The 19,330-nt window shown below is 37.6% G+C and overlaps 1 pseudogene; it reads right to left on the bottom strand.

Annotated features, from left to right (window-relative positions):
• Window positions 1-10,899: 10,899 nt before the first annotated feature.
• Window positions 10,900-11,272, bottom strand: LOC100970015 (ADP-ribosylation factor 1-like; annotated as a pseudogene).
• Between the last annotated feature and the right edge of the window lie 8,058 nt (window positions 11,273-19,330).

A 19,330-nucleotide genomic window follows, 5' to 3' on the forward strand; every position in this document is an offset into this window, starting at 1 on the left:
GGAGAAAAGAATGGGGAAAAAGCATAAAATGAGTTGTTTTGCTTCCAATTCAAGGCTGTCTCCCCACAGGCAGAACAAGTCTGGCTGAATCAAAATCTATGTTCCAGGGTATTAGTTTTCTTATCCGAATCAGGCTGTAGGTAACTTGGGGACATCTTTCTCTCTCCTTCAAATAACACCACTAACAGCACCCGTGAATGTTAATGTCTCACTCACAAGCCTTCCATAGCACTAGATCTAAAACTCTCTTAAAACAGTTACCACACCACTTGGCTTTGAAGACATAATAAGTATATGTATCTGTCGCTTCAACCAGTTGTGAACTCCTAGAGGGAAACAGAGACCACTTCCTTCCACCTTTGAGTCCTACATAACACCCAGCCATTCAGTGCATGGTATGCGTAGGTCTCCTGATACTTCTTTGGAGGTGGGAATGTCAAAGAGAATTGGAATTTTAAACATTTAATTGGGGCTCACTAAATATTTTTGACTTTTTAAATGATGTTTAATTCCATGAAACCAACAGCATTCAATTCTAGTAATTATGCTTTTGATTATTCCCCCCCCATATCTTATGACTGTTTTGACACTGTGTAGCTTGAGTATTTTTAAATAGTTATTGAATTGCTTCAAAATCCCATTAACTTTTACCTTTTATCTAGTGTGCTTATTCTTTTAATCCATGAAATTTGGCTAATGGAAATTGATTTATTTCTTCTAAGTGTAATTTTCTTGCCACATCTAACCCACATCCTATATTACTAAGCTTATAGGTTTGTTATGTAGTTATTTCTGGTGTTAAGTTTGTAAATGATGCTTATATTTCTTATACCTGAAGAATATTGCTTTGCTATCTTTCCAGGAGTAATTAATCTATAATATCTCAGTTCATTTCAATGGGATTTTCACAGTTTTTTTTTTTCAGCAGAAAACTAAGTCAGATCATTACTGTCTCATTCAACAAATATTTAAATGCTCCAGATCTCTAAAGGTGATTGTTGCCATTGCCATTTATTGCAATGATTTAGGAACTATTCACTATGTAAAACTGACCTTAGTACTACACTGTGGGAAGGAAGATACCTTGCTTATGCTTGTCTTTGAAAACTCTTACGTGCTATTAACTAGCCATGTGACCTTAGGCAAATCACTGGATATCTCTGAGCTTTAGTTGCCATATCTGTACCTAAGTCACAGGATTGTTGGAATAATTGCATAAGAAAATGTTTGAGAAAGTTTCAGGAAAGATGTCCACTGCATAATAGGGGGTTAAATAAGAGTTTATCTTCTCTTATCATCTTCCTAAAGTAGCTCCTTTCTTCCTATTTCTATTCTATATCCTAAAGGTCTTATTGTCAGACTACTTAATGCTACTTTAATAGGGTCCTTTTAATGGGAGACTCTGAAAGTCTGAAAAAAAATTAATGTTCAAAAGATATGAATGTTGGGCATCAGGAGAGGTGAGAGGGGAGAATTCAGAGGCCAGAGGTACCTCCTGGCCCATCAAACTACATTGTATTGGGCTATGCTTTCTGCCCTTATCTAAGGGCCTGTCCTCTGGGCTCATTCTTACAGTCAAGCAAAAAGAGAACAAAAAGATTGGTTTTTCAGGATATTTGATAGTAAATGAGTCACTTGGGAAACAGTGCAACTTCCCTCTGAATTTTGGCCACAGGGTTCCATACCACTGTAATGAGGAGAAAAGAGAGCAAGATTTTTTAAAAATCTTTAAAAATTAAAGACATTATGGACTCTCAGAAGCAGGTGCCCTACTGGCTATCAGCACATTACTCTTTTGGGGTCCCATTGTCTTTAAAGCTTTAACATGGAGTACTTTGAAATTCAATGATAAAATAAGATGATGGGTGTGGTCAGGTGTATCTTATAGCTTTTCAATTCTCCTGTAATGTGGAGATTTTCTATGAGGATTTTTAAATGCTTCTTACTTTTATTAAGTGTCAGTTCTGCTGCTCAGCAGTAATTAAACTGAAAGAAAAATGTCAAGAATGATAAATTACTATTACAGGTTTATTCTTTCTTTTTTTTCAGAAACTAGTCAGCCCTGTGTCATGAGATTCAAAAATATTAACTTTGAGGATATTGAAGAAGAAAGCCTTCCTACTATGTTATTTTCAATAAATGCTGTCTCAAATCCACGTAAATTTTAATGTCTAGGATTTAAATATAATCCATGGTGTCTGAATACCCCCATGTTTATTCAATTTCATTTGGAACTACTTGACCCTGCAGAAGTAAGCTACCACAGCTGAAACAGGCATACGTGGCCAAGTTCGTTATTTGACTAAGAGTCAATAACTTTATATTTCAATATTTAACATAGAGAATGAGGTGGGAGTTAGTGAATAATTTTTCTGAATCAAGTCAATCATCATTAAAGTTTTTTAGAGACAGTTTTCCAAGTGTCTCTGGTATTTTCATCCAAATAGAGCCTTAGGGATCATGAGTAAGAGCATTAAAAGCCAATTACTTTTCTAAGCATTAGATTCCAGACTTGAAGTCTCCTTATTTGAGATAATTACATTTTGAGCTTATTTCTCAAACAAATAGAAGTCAAGATAATAAGCAGGATGGAAGTACAGAGCAATTTAAAGACCACCCCCCACCCCCAACAATTGATTAGTTTTGGATGATGGTATCCCATTTCAAGGAGGGAATATGTAAAATCTAGAAATATAGTTTTCAAATCATTAATATTAATAAAAATGTACCCATTTTTCTTACAGCAGTATTACATCAGTCCAATTGAGTTAGACACATCACTGCCTCACTCTCAGCCAAAACTAATTTCCAACATTTAGTTGGAGACAATAATTCCTGTAAAAGTAGATGAGAGGTAAGAGAAACAACCTACAATAAGACGTGGTTTCTGGGAAGTATAGACCCTCCACATGTAAAGATTTGTATGTGGAAGCCAACAGAGCGGAGCCTTGGTCACTGTGTACATTGGGAATTGTGATGTTTCATGTGTTACATAAATCAAGGAGTTAAAAATATTAGGTAACAAGAATATTAGGAAATAAGAAAGATTTCTTTTCTTCCTTGGTATAATAGAGTTTTACTAGAAGAATACCTTCTGGATAATGAGAATTGAAATGGGAACTGTGCGCATGAAAGAACTTGGAAACGGATATGAAGGGATTTGAATATTACCAAGTTAATGGTCAATTAAAGACTATGCTTTTCCACCCACATCCAGCCGCTGTATGTTTGAGAAGCTCAAGACTAAATAAATCTCACTTTGACAATAAACAAAGAGGAAAAATTCACACTTGGAACTATAGAAAGAAATTTCAGAGAAAGAAAAATTAAAAATTTTCTAAAGACTACAAAGAAGAGTAGACTCTTAAAATGATTGACTTTTGTAAATAGAAGATATTGACTGATTTGATTGATTGATTTAAATCAGTATTTATTTCATAAAATATAGTCCACACCTGCACTACAATAAATGTTAAGAAAGTTCTACAAGTAGAAGGAAAATGATAACATATTAAAATTCAGATTTACAGAAAGGAATAACGTGTGCTGGAGGTGGTAAATATGTAAGTAAATAAAAATATTTTTTCTCATTTGTTCATTTGTTTTATGCTTAAAGCAAAATAACAATAATGTATTGTGAAGTTTAGAACATATGCAGAAATAAAATACATGACAGTGAAAGCCCAAAGAATAGGGAGGGGATACTAAAATTTTGCTGCTGTAAGAGTCTGCATTTCATGTGAAGTAGTGTAATAGTATTTCATAGTAGGCCCTGATAAGTTTTAAAATGTATATTCTAAACTCTAGAGCAACCACTAAGAAAAATAGCAAAAAGAATAGCAAATAAATCAATAGTTGAAATAAAATACTTAAAATTACTTAATATAAAACAAAGAAGGATTTTAAGGAGGAATATAAATAGTGTAACAAATAGAAAACAAATATGAGAAAGTAGATTTAAACTCAACCATATTAATAATTACATTAAATATAAATGGTCCACCACTCTGATTAAAAGCTAGAGATTATCATTTAACTGAAAAGCTTCATCATTGTCAGCTTCATTATCCTATTTAAAGAAATTCCTAACTGATACAGATAGATAAGTCAGTAGTTCTTTCTAGAACAATTAGTTTACCTTTCAGAAATGAAAAATGAAATTAGATCCCACCTTGGACATTAGAGAAACATAAACTTGAAATAAATAAATAAGTTGAATTTAAAAAGTAAAATCATGAATTAACTGAATGAAAATATAGATCAGGATTTATCTGATATTAGGATACATTTTTTTAAGCAGTGATAAAAACAGAAACCATAAGGGCATACTTTTAATATAGCAAAACTTCAAATGTTTTGCCACTCCAAGCAGACAATTCAACAGAGAAGAAATAAAGATGGCTAAAAAACATGGACAAAATATGCTTCATCATTGAGAAGCCAATTTTTAAATATCTAATTGGAAAAGATTTTTAAAACCATGACATTATTCAATACTCATGAGAACATATGGAATCAGGCATTCTCATAAACCATGGAAGAAGCATGAACACATGCAATGCTTCCAGATGACTATTTACACTATTAATATGTGCTTTAAAATATTCACTCCTTTTTAAAACACTTTTGTCCAATTTTTAAAGTCATTTAACAGTATTGAAGATGCCCACGGATATTTTTTAATAGATAAAATTTTAGGGTTAGGCATGGTGGTTCATGCTGGTAATCCCAGCACTTTCAGAGGCAGAGGCAGGAGCATTGCTTGAGGCCAGGAATTTGAGACCAACTTGGTGAAAATAGTAAGATCCTGTCTCCAGCAAGCAATCACTCAATAAAATATTAATATAAAATAAAAGTATGCATATTCATAGAATAGAATACTCTGAAATTATGCAAATTGTTTTATTTTTAAAAATTTATAGATTCAGGAGGTACATGTGTGCAGGTTTGTTACATGGATATATTGTGTATGGCGGAGTTTGGGCTTCCAATGTACTCATCACATGAATAATGAACATTGTTATATTGTGTATGGTGGAATTTGGGATTCTAGTGTACTCATCACATGAATAATGAACATTGTATCCAATAGGTAATTTTTCAACTCTCACCCTCTTCTGACCCTCATCCTTTTTGGAGCCTCCAGTGTTTATTATTTCCATCTATATGTCCATGTCCAGGTGTACCCATTGTTTAGTTCCCACTTATAAGTGGTATTTGATTTTCTGTTTCTGAGTTATTTCACTTAGGATAATAGTCTCCAGCTCCACCCATGTTGCTGAAAAGACATGATTTTATTCTTTTTTATGGCTGAGTAGTATTCCAGGGTATACAGATACCACATTTTCTTTATCCAGTCCTCCATTGATGGACAGTTAGGTTGATTCCATATCTTTACTATTGTGAATTGTGCTGCAATAAACATACAAGTGCCAATATCTTTTTGATATAATAATTTCTTTCCCTTTTCATATATGCCCTGTAGTGGGATTGCTGAATCAGAAGGTAGTTTTGTTTTTGTTCTTTGAGAAATTTCCATACTGCTTTCCATGGTGATTGTGCTAATTTACATTCCCATCAACAGTGTATAAGCATTCTCTTCTCTCTGCATCCTTATCAATATCTGTTGGGGTTTTTTTTCTTTAGTTTTTAGTAATAGCCGTTGTGACTGGTGTGAGATGGTCTCTTATTGTGGTTTTAGTTTGCATTTCTCTGATAATAAATGATGTTCAGTACTTTTTCATGTTTGTTGTCGGTTGAGAATTTTCTGTTCATGTCCTTTGCCCACTCTTTAATGAGGTTATTTCTTTTTTTCTTGTTGAGTTGTTTGAGTTTGTTGTAGATTCTGAATATTTAGTCCTTGGTCAGAAACACAGTTTCCAAATTTTTTCTCCCATTGTGTAAGTTGGATGTTTATTGTTCATTTCTTTTGCTGTGCAGAAGCTTTTTAGTTTAATTAAATCCCATTTGTCTATTTTTGGGTTTGTCACATTTGCTTTTAAGGTCTTAGTCAATTATTCTGTGCATAGGCCAATGTCCTGAAGAGTTTTCCTTAAGTTTTCTTCTAGAATTAGTCAATTATTCTGTGCATAGGCCAATGTCCTGAAGAGTTTTCCTTAAGTTTTCTTCTAGAATTTTTATAGTTTCAGGTTTTATATTTAAGTATTTAATCAATCTTGAGTTAGTTTTTATATATGTTGAGAGACAGGAATCCAATTTTATTCTTCTGCATATAGCTATCCAATTTTCCCAGCACCATTTTTTGAATAGGGTGTCCTTTCCCCATTGTATACCTCTGTCAACTTGCCAAAGATCAGGTGGTTATAGTTATGTGGCTTTATTTCTATTCTCTATTCTGTTCTGTTGATCTATGTGTCTATTTTTACACTAGTACTATGCTGTTTGGATTACAATAGCCTTGTAGTAAAATTTGAAATCAGGTAATGTGATGCCTCCAACTTTGCTCTTTTTGCTTAGGATTGCTTAATTATACTAAATGTAAAAAGAAGAGCTGGTACCATTCCTACCGAAACTATTCCAAAACATTGAAGAGGAAGGATTCCTTCCCAACTCATTCTTTGAGGCCAGCATCACCCTGATACCAAAACCTGGCAGAGACACCAAAATAAATGAAAACTTCAGGCCAATATCCTTAATATCCTTGATAAAGATTGATATAAAGATCCTCAACAAAATACTTGCAAACTAAATCCAGCAGCACATCAAAAAACTAATCCATCACAGTCAAGTAGGCTTTATGCCTCGGATGCAAGGCTGGTTCAATATATGCAAATCAATGAATGTGATTCATCATATAAACAGAATGAAAGAGAAAAATCACATGATCTCAATAGATGCAGAAAAGGCCTTCGATAAAATTCACATCCCTTCATGTAAAAACTGTCAATAAACTAGGTATTGAAGGAACATACCCCAAAATAATAAGAGCCATCCATAACAAACCCACAGCCAACACAACACTGAATGAGCAAAAGCTAGAAGCATTCCCCTTGAAAACCAGCACAAAACAAAGATGCCCTCTCTCACCACTTCCATTCAACATAGTATTGGAAGTTCTGACCAGAGAAATCAGGCAAGAGAAGGAAATAAAGGGCATCCAAATAGAAAAAGAGGAAGTCAAACTATACCTGTTTGCGGACAACATGAGTCTATATCTAGAAAACCCCAGAGTCATAGCCCAAAATCTCCTTCAACTGTTAAACAACCTCAGCAAAGTTTCAGGATACAAAACCCATGTACAAAAATCACTAGCATTCCTATACAGCAACAACAGCCAAGCCAAGAGCCAAATCAGGAATGCAAACCCATTCACAATTGCCACAAAAAGAATAAAATACCCAGGAATACAGCTAACCAGGGAGATGAAAGATCCCTACAATGCGAATTACAAAATGCTGCTCAAATAAATCAGAGATGACACAAACAAATGGAAAAACATTCCATGCTCATGGATGGAAATAATCGATATTGTTAAAATAGCCGTACTACCCAAAGCAGTTCACAGATTTGATCCTATTCCTAATCAAATTACCAATAACATTCTTCACAAAACTAGAAAAAACTATTTTAAAATTCATATGGAACCAAAGAAAAAGCTTGAATAGCCAAGGCAATCCTAAGCCAAAAGAACAGAGCTGGAGATATCATGTTACCTAATCTCCATACTACAGGGCTACAGTAATCCAAACAGCACAATACTAGTACAAAAATAGACACATAGACCAATGGAACAGAATAGAGAGCCCAGAAATAAGGCTGCACACCTACAACCATCCGATCTTCGACAAAGCTGACAAAAACAACCAATGGGAAAAGGACTGCCTAGTCAATAAATGTTGCTGGGATAATTGACTAGCCATATTCAGAAGATGAAACTGGAGCCCTTCCTTACACCATAGACAAAAATCAGCTCAAGATGGATTAAAGACTTAAATGTAAAACCCAAAACTATAAAAAACCTGGAAGACAACCTAGGCAATACCATAGGAACTGGCAAGGATTTCATGAGGAAGATCCCAAAACCAATCGCAACAAAAGCAAAAATTGACAAATGGGATCTAATTAAATTTAAGAGCTTCTGCATAGCAAAAGAAACTATTAACAGAGTAAACAGACAACTTACAGATTGGGAGAAAGTATCTGCAAATTATGCATCTGGCAAAAATCTAATATCCAGCATCTATAAGGGATTTAAATAAATTTACAAGAAAACAACAACCCCATTAAAAAGTGAGCAAAGGACATGAACAGACAGTTTTTAAAAGAAGACATAAATAGAGTCAACAAACATGGGGGAAAAAAAGCTCAGTATCGCTCATAATTAGAGGAAGGCAAAGCAAAACCACAATGAGATACCATCTCACACCAGTCAGAATGGCTACTATTAAAAAGTCAAAACATAACAGATGCTGGTGAGGTTGTGAAGACAAGGGAACACTTATATACTGTTGGTGAGAGTGTAAATTAGTTCAGCCATTGTGGAAAGCAGTGTGGTGATTCCTCAAAGAGCTAAAAACAGAACTACCATTCAGCCCAGCAATCCCATTACTGGGTGTATACCCAAAGGAATATAAATTGTTCTACCATAAAGACACATGCACACATATGTTCACTGCAGCACTATTCACAATAGCAAACACATAGAATCAATCTAAATGCCCATTAATGACATATTAAAGAAAATGTGGTACATATATACCATGGAATACTATGCAGCCATAAAAAGATCAAGATCACATCCTTTGCAGGAACATGGATGGAGCTGGAGGCCATAATCCTTAGCAAACTAATGCAGAAACAGAAAACCAAATGCCACATGTTGTGACTTATAAGTGGGAGCTAAATAATGAGATCAAATGGACACCAAGAGAAGAAGGGAACAACAAACATAGGGGCCTACTGGAGGGTAGAGTTTGGGAGAAGGGAGAGAAACAGAAAAAAATAACTGTTGGGCACTAGGTCTAGTACCTGGGTGATGAAATCATTTACAGAACAAACTCCTGTGACACAAGTTTACCTATATAACAAACCTGCACATGTACCCCTAGACCTAAAATTAAAAAAAAAAAGAAAACAGATGATCCTAGATTATCCAGTTATCACTAATGGAATGACAAGGGTCCTTATTAGAGCTAGGCAGAAAGATCAGACTCAGTAGAAGGAGATATGAGGACAGAAGCGAAAGATTGGAGGTAAGGAATAGGAAAGGAAGGGGCCATCCTCAAACAATGCAGGTGACCTCTAGAAGCTGAAATAGGGAAGGAAACAGATTCTGCCCTGAAGCCTGCAGAAGGAGCATCGTCCTGAAAATACCTTGGTTTTCAACTTCTGGCCTCCCAAACTTTAAGAGAATAAATCCTGTGTTGTTTTAAGCTCCTGCACTTGTAGTAATTTGTCACAGAAGCCACAGGAAACTAGTACTTACAAAGTATTTTTAGTGGCCTCTTTGCCCACACTAAAACTTCCTCTGCTGTTGAGTTAAAAATTCCTCTCAATTCCATGCTTTAAACAGTCCTAAGCAGTCCCCTAATGCAGGGCATCTGGTGCCCTGAGTGGGTCCAAGATGTCCAGTCCGCTTCTAGCAGCTGTTCAGAAACTACACTGACAGCATAGTCAGCCAGGAAGACTCCCATATTTCAATGAGGAGAAAGTAAGTTTATAAGCAGTTTTGCAAAGGGTAACTGTGTCATAATTGCAGCTTCAGTGTATCTGCTATGACAGAGGAGAAATCTATTTTGAAGAGCAATTATTTTTATTTTCTTTTATTAATTGTGTATTGAAACAAGTAAGATTCCCTGACATCAAACAGACCAGTTCTGAGGTTTTACCCAAGATAATTTAACAGCTCCAGCTTCTGCAGTATTCATCAAAATACAAAAGAAAAAGTAGAGGTCATCTTTTTTGATAGCAAATTGGACTCTTGCAAGCTAAGGGAGAGAAAGCTATGTCATACATGGAGATAGGGTGCTTCCAAGGGTCTGTAGGTTTAGAAGCATGGCCTGCCTGGCTCACACACACTCCTGCTGGTGATGCCAAAGACATCCTACCAATATGTCTGAGAGAGTGTCAGTTCTGGAGGCAATGAGCCCACTCTGGCCATATGCTTACCAAGGGACAGGTGGGGCCTGTGTCCCCTGAGCTGGCTGTGGGCAGGTGGATGGGCAGCTGACCAGCCTAGGGGAGAGTGGGCTGGCAATGGGTTCCTAGCCCAGCCCTTAGGAACCATGGAAGCACAGGGACAAGCATAAGGCTATAGGATGCAAAGTGACCCAAGAACAGGTGAGTCACAGGGATCTCTATCGCAATCATGCAGAATTGATGTGGTCTGACAGGCCACCACCTCACATTCCTGAGGGGAACAGCCAAGCTGATGACTAGCATCCAGGCCATAACTGCAAATCCACACTAGGCAGGGTCTCCCTTCTGTGTGTTCAAGTGTTCTCAACTTGGATTTTTAACCATTTTAAAAATGGCTGAGTTCAGGCTTAAAACCAACCACAAGAATGGATTTCAACATTGCTCTAAAGCCAGGGGTGCGTCCAGTAATCCCCAAACAGTGATCAATCCCAGAGGCCAGGTGCCCACGGGCCTACAATCCCTCTCAGCACTGACCAGTGAGTTGATTTTATTTTTTACAATTAAAAAAAAAAGCTGAGTAATATTGCATGTGACTACCAGAAACTGTCTTGTTGGAAACAAAACCTATTTACATTTAATGAAAAGCCTGGCCACAGGCTGCTTCTGCCACATTTACAGCACAGTGCAACGCACACAATAAGCCAAACCACAAAGGCAGTTTCTGGCATTCACAGTACAGAGCTTTTTGCCACATGGGAGTAAAGAAGAGGTTTTAAGAGGACGAGGGAGATGGAGAAGGGTGTCACATTCACTTCCAGTTCTGGAGCTGACTGGACAGCCAGTCCAGTCCTTCATGGAGCTGGTCACCACAGGTGCCACAGGTGGCCTGAATGTACCAGTTCCTGTGGAGCAGGGAATGCAGCCCCAGCTTGTCTGTGATCTCAGTGGTGTTCATGGTGTTGAGAAGGGCCTACGTGTTGGGAACACCAGGGGGACCGCATTCCAGAGCTCATCCTCAGCCAACATCCTCATGAGCTCCTCATGGGCCTTGTTCATGTGCTCTCTGTCACTACTGTCCTCCATAAAGATCAGGCCTTATGTGTTCTGGAAGTAGTGGCACCACAGAGGCCAGATCTTGTGCTGGCCTGCCATGTCCCACACAGTGAAGCTGATGTTCCTAGACTCCATGTATCTGCATTGAAGCCTGTGATGGGAACAGTGGTCACAATCTCAACCAGCTTCAGCTTATACAGAATCATCATCTTGCCTGCAGCATCTAGGCCCACCATGAGGACAAGCGTTTCTTTTTTGCCAAAAACGATCTTAAAGAAGTTGGTAAAAGATAATCCCCATGGACCCTCAGCCTCCCAAGTAGCTGGTACTACAGATGAGCACCACGACGCCTGGCTAATGTATATATTTTTAGTAGAAATGGGGGTTTTGCCATGTTGGCCAGGCTGGTCTCGAACTCCTGGCCTCAAGTGATCCACCCACCTCAGCCTCCCAAAGTGTTGGGATTACAGGCATGGGCCACCGTGACTGGCCTCCATCAAATAACTTTTTAAAAAAACGGTTCTCTCAACTTCCTTGCATCACTATCTTCCCTTCACACTCCCTGGAATTTGTCTCCACATCTAGACTTTCCCTGAGCTTCTGATCACATTGGCAAATATCACACAATTTTCCAATTGCTATCACTCTAAATCAAGGGTCTTATCTGGGCTCCCCTTCCTGCTCCACAACCCCTTCTTCTGTCTTTGGTCAAATCCCTTTTCCACTTCCTGAAGTGATGCTTCAAACTTCATTGTCTCCTTAGGCTTCCTACTCTACCCTCCGCAATCCCAGCCCTCCCTCAGGAAATTATCTCACTTCACACTTCATGTGAATTTCAACTTCTTGCCCCCTGTCTCACCACTACCTCCCTTTAAGGCCAAGCTTCCTTTCTTGCTTTGTCTCCTCAGAAGATGAGATGTTCCTCCTCTAGTTCAAAACTAACTTCTTTCTTTGGGTTATAATCTCATTCTGTTTTATTTCTACCTCAAATTACTCCGATTATTATCTGCTCTCTCTCTCCCATTCAATTGTCTGTTTTACCTCAATGTATACAGTTGCTCTAGTCATTCCTATCTTTGCAAAAAAAAAAAAAAAACAAAAAGTGTTTGGACTCCAAAATTCCCTCTTGCTTTGAGCCACACTTTCCAGACCACTCTTGATTCCTCTACTTCTTCACCTCTCATTTACTCTTCAGTCTAATTTAATGTCTACTCCAAAAGCAGCCCTGAAATTACACTGGCAAATATGACCAAGGAACTCCATGTTTCCAATTCCAACAGATATTCTCATTACTAGATTCCTTGTTAGAAAATGAGAGCAAGAAATTAGCTTAAACAGAAATAGAGAATTTTTTTTAGGATTATAGAAATGACTCCACAGGACTCAAAGGCAAAAATGCCTGAGCTTCAAGAAAGGCTAGAACCAAAAAGCGAAAAGTTACTGGCAATTTGGGCAGGTTTTCCTCTCTGCCTCCACTCCCCTCTACTGCCCTAGACTCTGTAGATGGGCTTTCTCTGCCTCTTCTGTCCACATAGCATCACCAGTGAGTCATCATCAGTGCTACACTTCATTGCCTCTGGTAGAATTCATTCGTTCTGAGGTATCTATCTCATTTTAAATCGGCTCTAAGATGAAAAGTTATTTATGTTTCTACACTGTGTCTCCCTGCTTCTTCCAAATAACCTACATCCTACTTCTCAGACTACATAGAATAAACTTAATCTATTTTTATACATATCATTCCTACAAATACTTCAAAACAACTATCATGTCTTATTGAAGTTTCCTCTTCTATGAGAAAAGCATGCCCAGGTCCTGGTCCTCCCTAGCCTTATCCTGGTGTAAACCAGTGGTTCCCAAACCAGCAACAGCATCATTACCCTTGGGAACTTGTTAGAAATGTAAGTTTTGGGGTCCCAAGTCAAACCAATTAAATGAGAAACTCTGGGGCTTAGGAATCAGCAATCCGGCTTTTAAAAAGCCCTCCAGGTGTTCCTCATGCATGCTCAAGTTTGAAACCCATTGCGCTAAACTTTCCTCATCTGTCTAATTCTCCAGAAGTGTGACTCACCTCAGCTGAGCACAATTCTATAGGCATGGGGTTGGGTGATATATACAACAAAGAACAGTATGGTCTTCATCACTCTTGCTGTTCTTATTAACACTTAACAGTAACTAAAAAGTATTTTATAGATTTGTTTGCTGGTTTTTATTTTACTAATCATGGGAATGTAAGTTCCTTTAAATGAGAAGACCATGTCTGCTTTACTCATCCTTGTGTTCTTAGTGACCAGTACAGCATCTGGTTTATGGTAGGCACTCAATAAATAATTAATGAATAAATGAACAAACAAATAAATGAGTGAATAATATACTATGATAATTTGTTGTAGCCACATCATATCATTGATTCATATTGAATGTGTAGTCAACTAAAGGTTTCAGGACATTTTTCTCCCATCTGATACACATTCATTTGGGGGTTTGTAGCTAAATATGGGAATTTGCCTCTATTCCTTATCAAATCTCAGCTTGTTAAATTTAATCTATAATTTCAGGCTATAAAGTCCATTTCCTTTTAAGATATCACAATTCTATCATTTGGAATAATATTTCAGCCCCATTAATATATTATAAATTTTATCAGGATTAAATTTCTCTTCCAAGTACCTATTCATAAAACCAAATACCGTTTTCTAGCATTCCTTTGATAAATCATTTAAGTAGCTGCAAATTTATCCATGTACAGTGCTGCTCCAATCGTCTAAAGCCAGTGGTTCTCAAACTTGAGATGCATCAGTCTCCTGGAGGACTTGCTGAAATACTGATTTGCAGGACTGCACTCCCAGAGAACCTGATTTGATAGGTCTGGTGTGAGACACAACAAATTGCAGTTCCAAAATTTTCCCAGGTGATGCTGATACTTCTCATCCAGGGACCACACTTAAGGAACCACTGCTTCACTTCACAACACACCTACGATCACAGAAAAAGGGCCTCTTATAAGCTGGCATTTTTACAGCTTTAATCTCAATCTACTTGTTATTCCTTTGCACTCCACTTTCAAATTATCATGGGGATAAGGATCTTAGGGATTAGAGAAAGCTTGTATGAAAATAACAAATGATTCCTGAAGCTCTTGAAAACACTTGTTAAATTATTAGGTTCAGAATATTGAAGTGTATAAGCAAGTCGCTCCATAATTTTGCCTCCCCCACTCCGTTCACAATTTAGACTCCATACACTACTGTACTATTACATGTGTCTATATAGAATACAGAGCTTATGTAGCTATCTAATGTTGAGCTAAGATTTTATATTCTGCAACTAATTGCCACCTAGATATCATTCTTTGGATGACTTTGTGCATAAAACCTATTTGAGCAGTTTTCCCTCACGTGGTTGAACTTAGAGGTTGGGCTTACGTGAGCCAAAGGGTGCTCAGGAGAAACAGCTCTAAAGCCTGGTTATACTGTGGCTTTTTTCACTATTCTTGTAACACTGATGGAGGAAAGATGTGACTTTTCATGTTGCCAATAGCAACTATAAGCTTCTTATGGTCTGCACATGCATGAGTTTTTGAGGTGGTCTGTCAGCCCAGCTATGGCCCATATCTGTCCTATCTTGCAGGCTTTTGTCCTCAGAACTCATGTTCTCCTATATTCCATTTACCTCACCCTCTGCCCTTGAGCTTCGCATTGCTTTTCCGACTTGGACCTTTTGCTTTCCAATGCAGCCTGTCACTCTAACTACATTGCACTGCTTTTAAATGCCTGGAAGATTCTATTTTTGGGGATGGATTATGAGATGGGAAAAAGTAGAAATATAGAGTTTGAAATAGGGAAATAATACAGCAACATTCTGGGGGAGAAGGAAGGGATAGAATTAAAAGCAAGTCAGTGCATGCATGCAGGGGCTCACTGCATGCACAAGCTTACACTTGGGGTGGGAGGGGATGGGAGTACTGACTACACATGGAGAGAGGCTCACATCATCTATCCTCTATGACACTGAAAGAAAGAAGAAAAAATAGATACAAATGGGGTAATTCTGTAAGTGGTGAGTGGAGAGTTCAAGTTATTTCACAACTAATTACCTTGCTTTTCTTGTGAAAGTAGCAAAAGGCATACTCCGCAGAGAATTAGGAGATATGGGCAGATATATGACTTGAAACATTTAGCAATGATTTGTATTGCCTGAGGAGAAACATGGAAGAGGGAAATGATGAAGCATGAAGGTCCTACTGAGGCTGGAGACAAGTGCGTGTCCAGATATCTGTTCACATGGCAGTAAGATTTTCTTCAGCAGCATGGAGCAGCACTGCTAAAGGAGCAGAGAAGGTAAATTGTGGCATTGAGCTCAAATCCACACACTCAAAATGCAGGTAACAGGATGAATGTTAGTAACAGAGTTATTGGGCTGATGCATGGAATCCAGATTAAGTACTGGGAAAAAAATCAATAAGTGAAGATAAAGAAGAATTCAAAGATTAAGGTCAAATCGTGGTTTTACTAGGAGTGAGGATATAAGAAAGCTGGAAGAAGTTGAGGTTGTAATCTGCAAATGGAATATTGACACTTAAGAACTTTAGAAGGATATAAATTTCTTGTGCCAACAAGGTTTACTAGATGGCCGCAGTGTCAGTGCCTGAACTTTGGCGATGTTTGAGGTTGCTAGAGTTGGAAAGGGTAAAAAATTCTGAGACTATGCCACTAAATTGGCTATAAATAGGACACAAATAATAAAAGATACTTCCAAGACATGAACAAGAGACATAAGCCAAGTGCCAATATTTTTACTTCATATAGGGGAAAGATCAGAAAATTAGCTGATGGCAAGTAAAGGGTAGAAAATAATTAACCCCAAAGATAGGATTATAATAGCTATCATTGAGCATTTATTATATACACAAATTTATCAATGTTTAAATCACATTGTATATTCACAACAACCTTTTTTACAGGTGAGGAACCTGAGACCCAGAGAGTCTAAGTAGCTTGCTCAGTGTCATCTAGCTAATAGTAAGTGATGTCAAGACCCAAACCCATGAGTCAGTCATCCAGTCAGTAGATCTGACCAGAGTCATCACTTGTAACCATAATTCAGTGTCTTCTTTCATTCCAGAAGGAGCAAGAATTACACCCAAGGTGGGGGAAATCATGTTCTGGAAATAGAGAGGGAACCAGCAGAAGAATTAAATTTGAGAAATATTACCAAATTCCCTTAAATATTAAATAAAAATATTAATATGAATTAAAGCAGTTTTTCAGATTCTGCCATGCAGACCCATGCCAGGTTGAGAGTTAATACAGTATGAAAAAGAAGGGATGGCTAACAATTAAGTGGCCTACTTTTCTTTTTTTTTTTTGAGACAGAGTCTCACTCTGTTGCCCAGGCTGGAGTGCAGTGGTGCGATCTCGGCTCACTGCAAGCTCCGCCTCCTGGGTTCACACCATTTTACTGCCTCAGCCTTCTGAGTAGCTGGGACTACAGGCGTCCACCACCACGCCCGGCTAATTTTTTGTATTTTTAGTAGAGATGGGGTTTCGCCGTGTTAGCCAGGATGGTCTTGATCTCCTGACCTCGTGATCCACCCACCTCGGCCTCCCAAAGTGCTGGGATTACAGGCGTGAGCCACCGTGCCCGGCCTAAGTGGCCTACTTTTCTTAGAGACAACCACTGTTTTGGGCAAATATTATAGCTTATAAATAGATCTGAGAGTATGTCAGTCCTTAGGGACAAAAGAATGTGATGAACAGAGGACCTGCATTTGAAACTTTCTTCTGTGTTTTTTCATATATGCATTACTCTTTTCAACCATAAAATTCACAGTTTATAGAGTTAGATTCTAAAAGCCTGCCGTATTACTATTCATGTATTTTATTATGCAGTTAAAATCAAGATTATAAAAATAAACATTTTATGTTCTATTTCAAATCAAATTTTCTAACTAATCCTCTCAGTAAAAGAGGAGAAAACTGCACACACACCCATGTGTGCACACAGACACACACACACTGGTTTTGTTTGTTTTACAATGGAGCCTGGCTAAAATAGCAAGTCAGAGATAGGGTCAAAGACTTATGAATTTATGCTTCTTTTTTAAAAGAAATTAGTTAGATCACTCCAGCAGCATCAATGTCTAACAGATTTCTAAATCACTAGCATTCCTGTCCCCATTTCCTCTCCAGAGCTCCCTATTCTCCTCCTATATCAAATCTTACCAATCCCCATGTATTAACAATCAACACAATACTCCAGCCCATAGGATCAATTGTTTTTGCCTCTGAACAAGGGCAAAAAAAAAATCAGTTGATCTTTTAGCATTTATATACTGTGGCAAACAGTCTCTAAGATGGCCACCCAAGATCCCTACCTCCTGGTATTCATACCTCTGTGTAGTCACCTCCCCTTGAGTGTGGGCAGGAACTATGTGCCTTTCTTCTAACCAACAACAGATGGTAAAGATTATGAGATGCTACTTCCTTAGTTACTTTAAGATATATAAGACTCCATCTTGCCAGCAGACTCACACTCTAGAAACTCCTTGCTGGCTTGATGAACTAATTCACCACGTTGGGAAAGCCCATGGTGGGAAAGATATCCAGGAACCATGAGTTGCCACTAGGAACGACGGGTAGCTTCTAGGAACTATAAGTAGCCTCTAGGAACTATACACCAACTTTAGGAAGTAAACATGGACTCCAGCTGACATCCTTCAAGAAGCTGGGGCCCTCAGTCCTAAAACTGCAAGGAAATGAATTCTGCCAACAATCTGAGTGAGTTTGGAAGTGGTTGCTTCCCCAGTTATGCCTCCAGATGAAAAGGCAGTCCAACTGACACATTTGTTACAACTCTGTGAGACACTAAAGAGTAGGCTTAGCTAAGCCATGTCCAACTCCTGCTCCACAGAAATTGTAAGGTAATAAATGTGTGTACAACCTTCCATATTCAACTTAGACTCCATGGTCTCCCACTCATCCACTTTCTTGCCAATATCCCCAACAACCTGTTCTAAAGCAAATATCTACCAAATTCCCAAACTGGAATAAATCCAACAAATTTCCTTCTCCATTCTTACCCTGTACTCATTAAAAAAATGATTCAACTGTGCAAATTGGTGATACTGAAAATTCACGAGTATAGAAATATTTTCATTGTTAAAAATAACCAATATGTGTGTGCATTTTGTGAAGAATATTGAAAAGGTGGCTGGTGAAGTACTGGATGCAAATTTAAGTGAAAGTTATCTCACTGGTGGATAATGCATATAAAGGTGATTTCTTCCCTATTTAGGTAATGCTATTACAACTGTATTTTTAAGTCTTACAAACAATTATTCAGTCATTCCTGCTATGCCTGGCGGAAGGAAGGCAAAGGAAGTGGGGATTCCAAGAATTCCTCCTTGTGACTCAGTAGAAGTCATGTCATAGCCTTTCTGTTCTCATTTCAGAAACAGTAATGTCTTTGTGTCACTTGGTGAGAAAAGCTACTTTGATGTTCTAATTTGCTTTGGCTTAAGGTATTTTATTGGCTAGAATGCAAGTGGCTCTTGGGAGCATAATAGAATTGTTTAATGGCTTATGGTTCCTGAGTGCGGAACACACAGCTAGATATTTCATCAAATGTGTGAGACTGTTCTTTGTTACTGTCCTTGTCCTGTAGTAACAAAAACTCTCTTAATTGCTCTTCCCTTACAGATATTCCCAAATCCATTATTTCTATATTTTTCTTTTTTTAGATACAGAAACTTCAGAAAATAGATAGCATTGTTTTTTAAAATATCCATTTTATAGTATTCATTTAACTGCTAACTAAAAACAATTATACCAAATAACTAGCATTGTGTATTCAAGACAGCTTTGTCATCTGAGAGTTAGTGCTTCTTCACTTCTGAGAGTATATACTCTTTAAATAAGTAGAATTTTTGTATGTTGTTTGTGTTTGTCAGTATGGCATTAAATTTTTTTCTTTCTCATTTTTTACTTTCCTAAAATATCTTATACTCTTTCCTCTTCTAGCTTTAGCATTTTCTATCTTCTTCCCTGTCTTCCTTTTTGGCAACAGTTTCATAAAGATAGCCCTAGTATATCCAAATCTAGATCCCAAAGATAAATTTTACTCTCTTTTTTTATAGGAATTATGTTTAGTGGATGATGGGCCACAAAATAATGTTTAA

The sequence above is a fragment of the Pan paniscus genome, chromosome 10, assembly GCF_029289425.2.
Source record: "Pan paniscus chromosome 10, NHGRI_mPanPan1-v2.0_pri, whole genome shotgun sequence".
Taxonomy (NCBI): domain Eukaryota; kingdom Metazoa; phylum Chordata; class Mammalia; order Primates; family Hominidae; genus Pan; species Pan paniscus.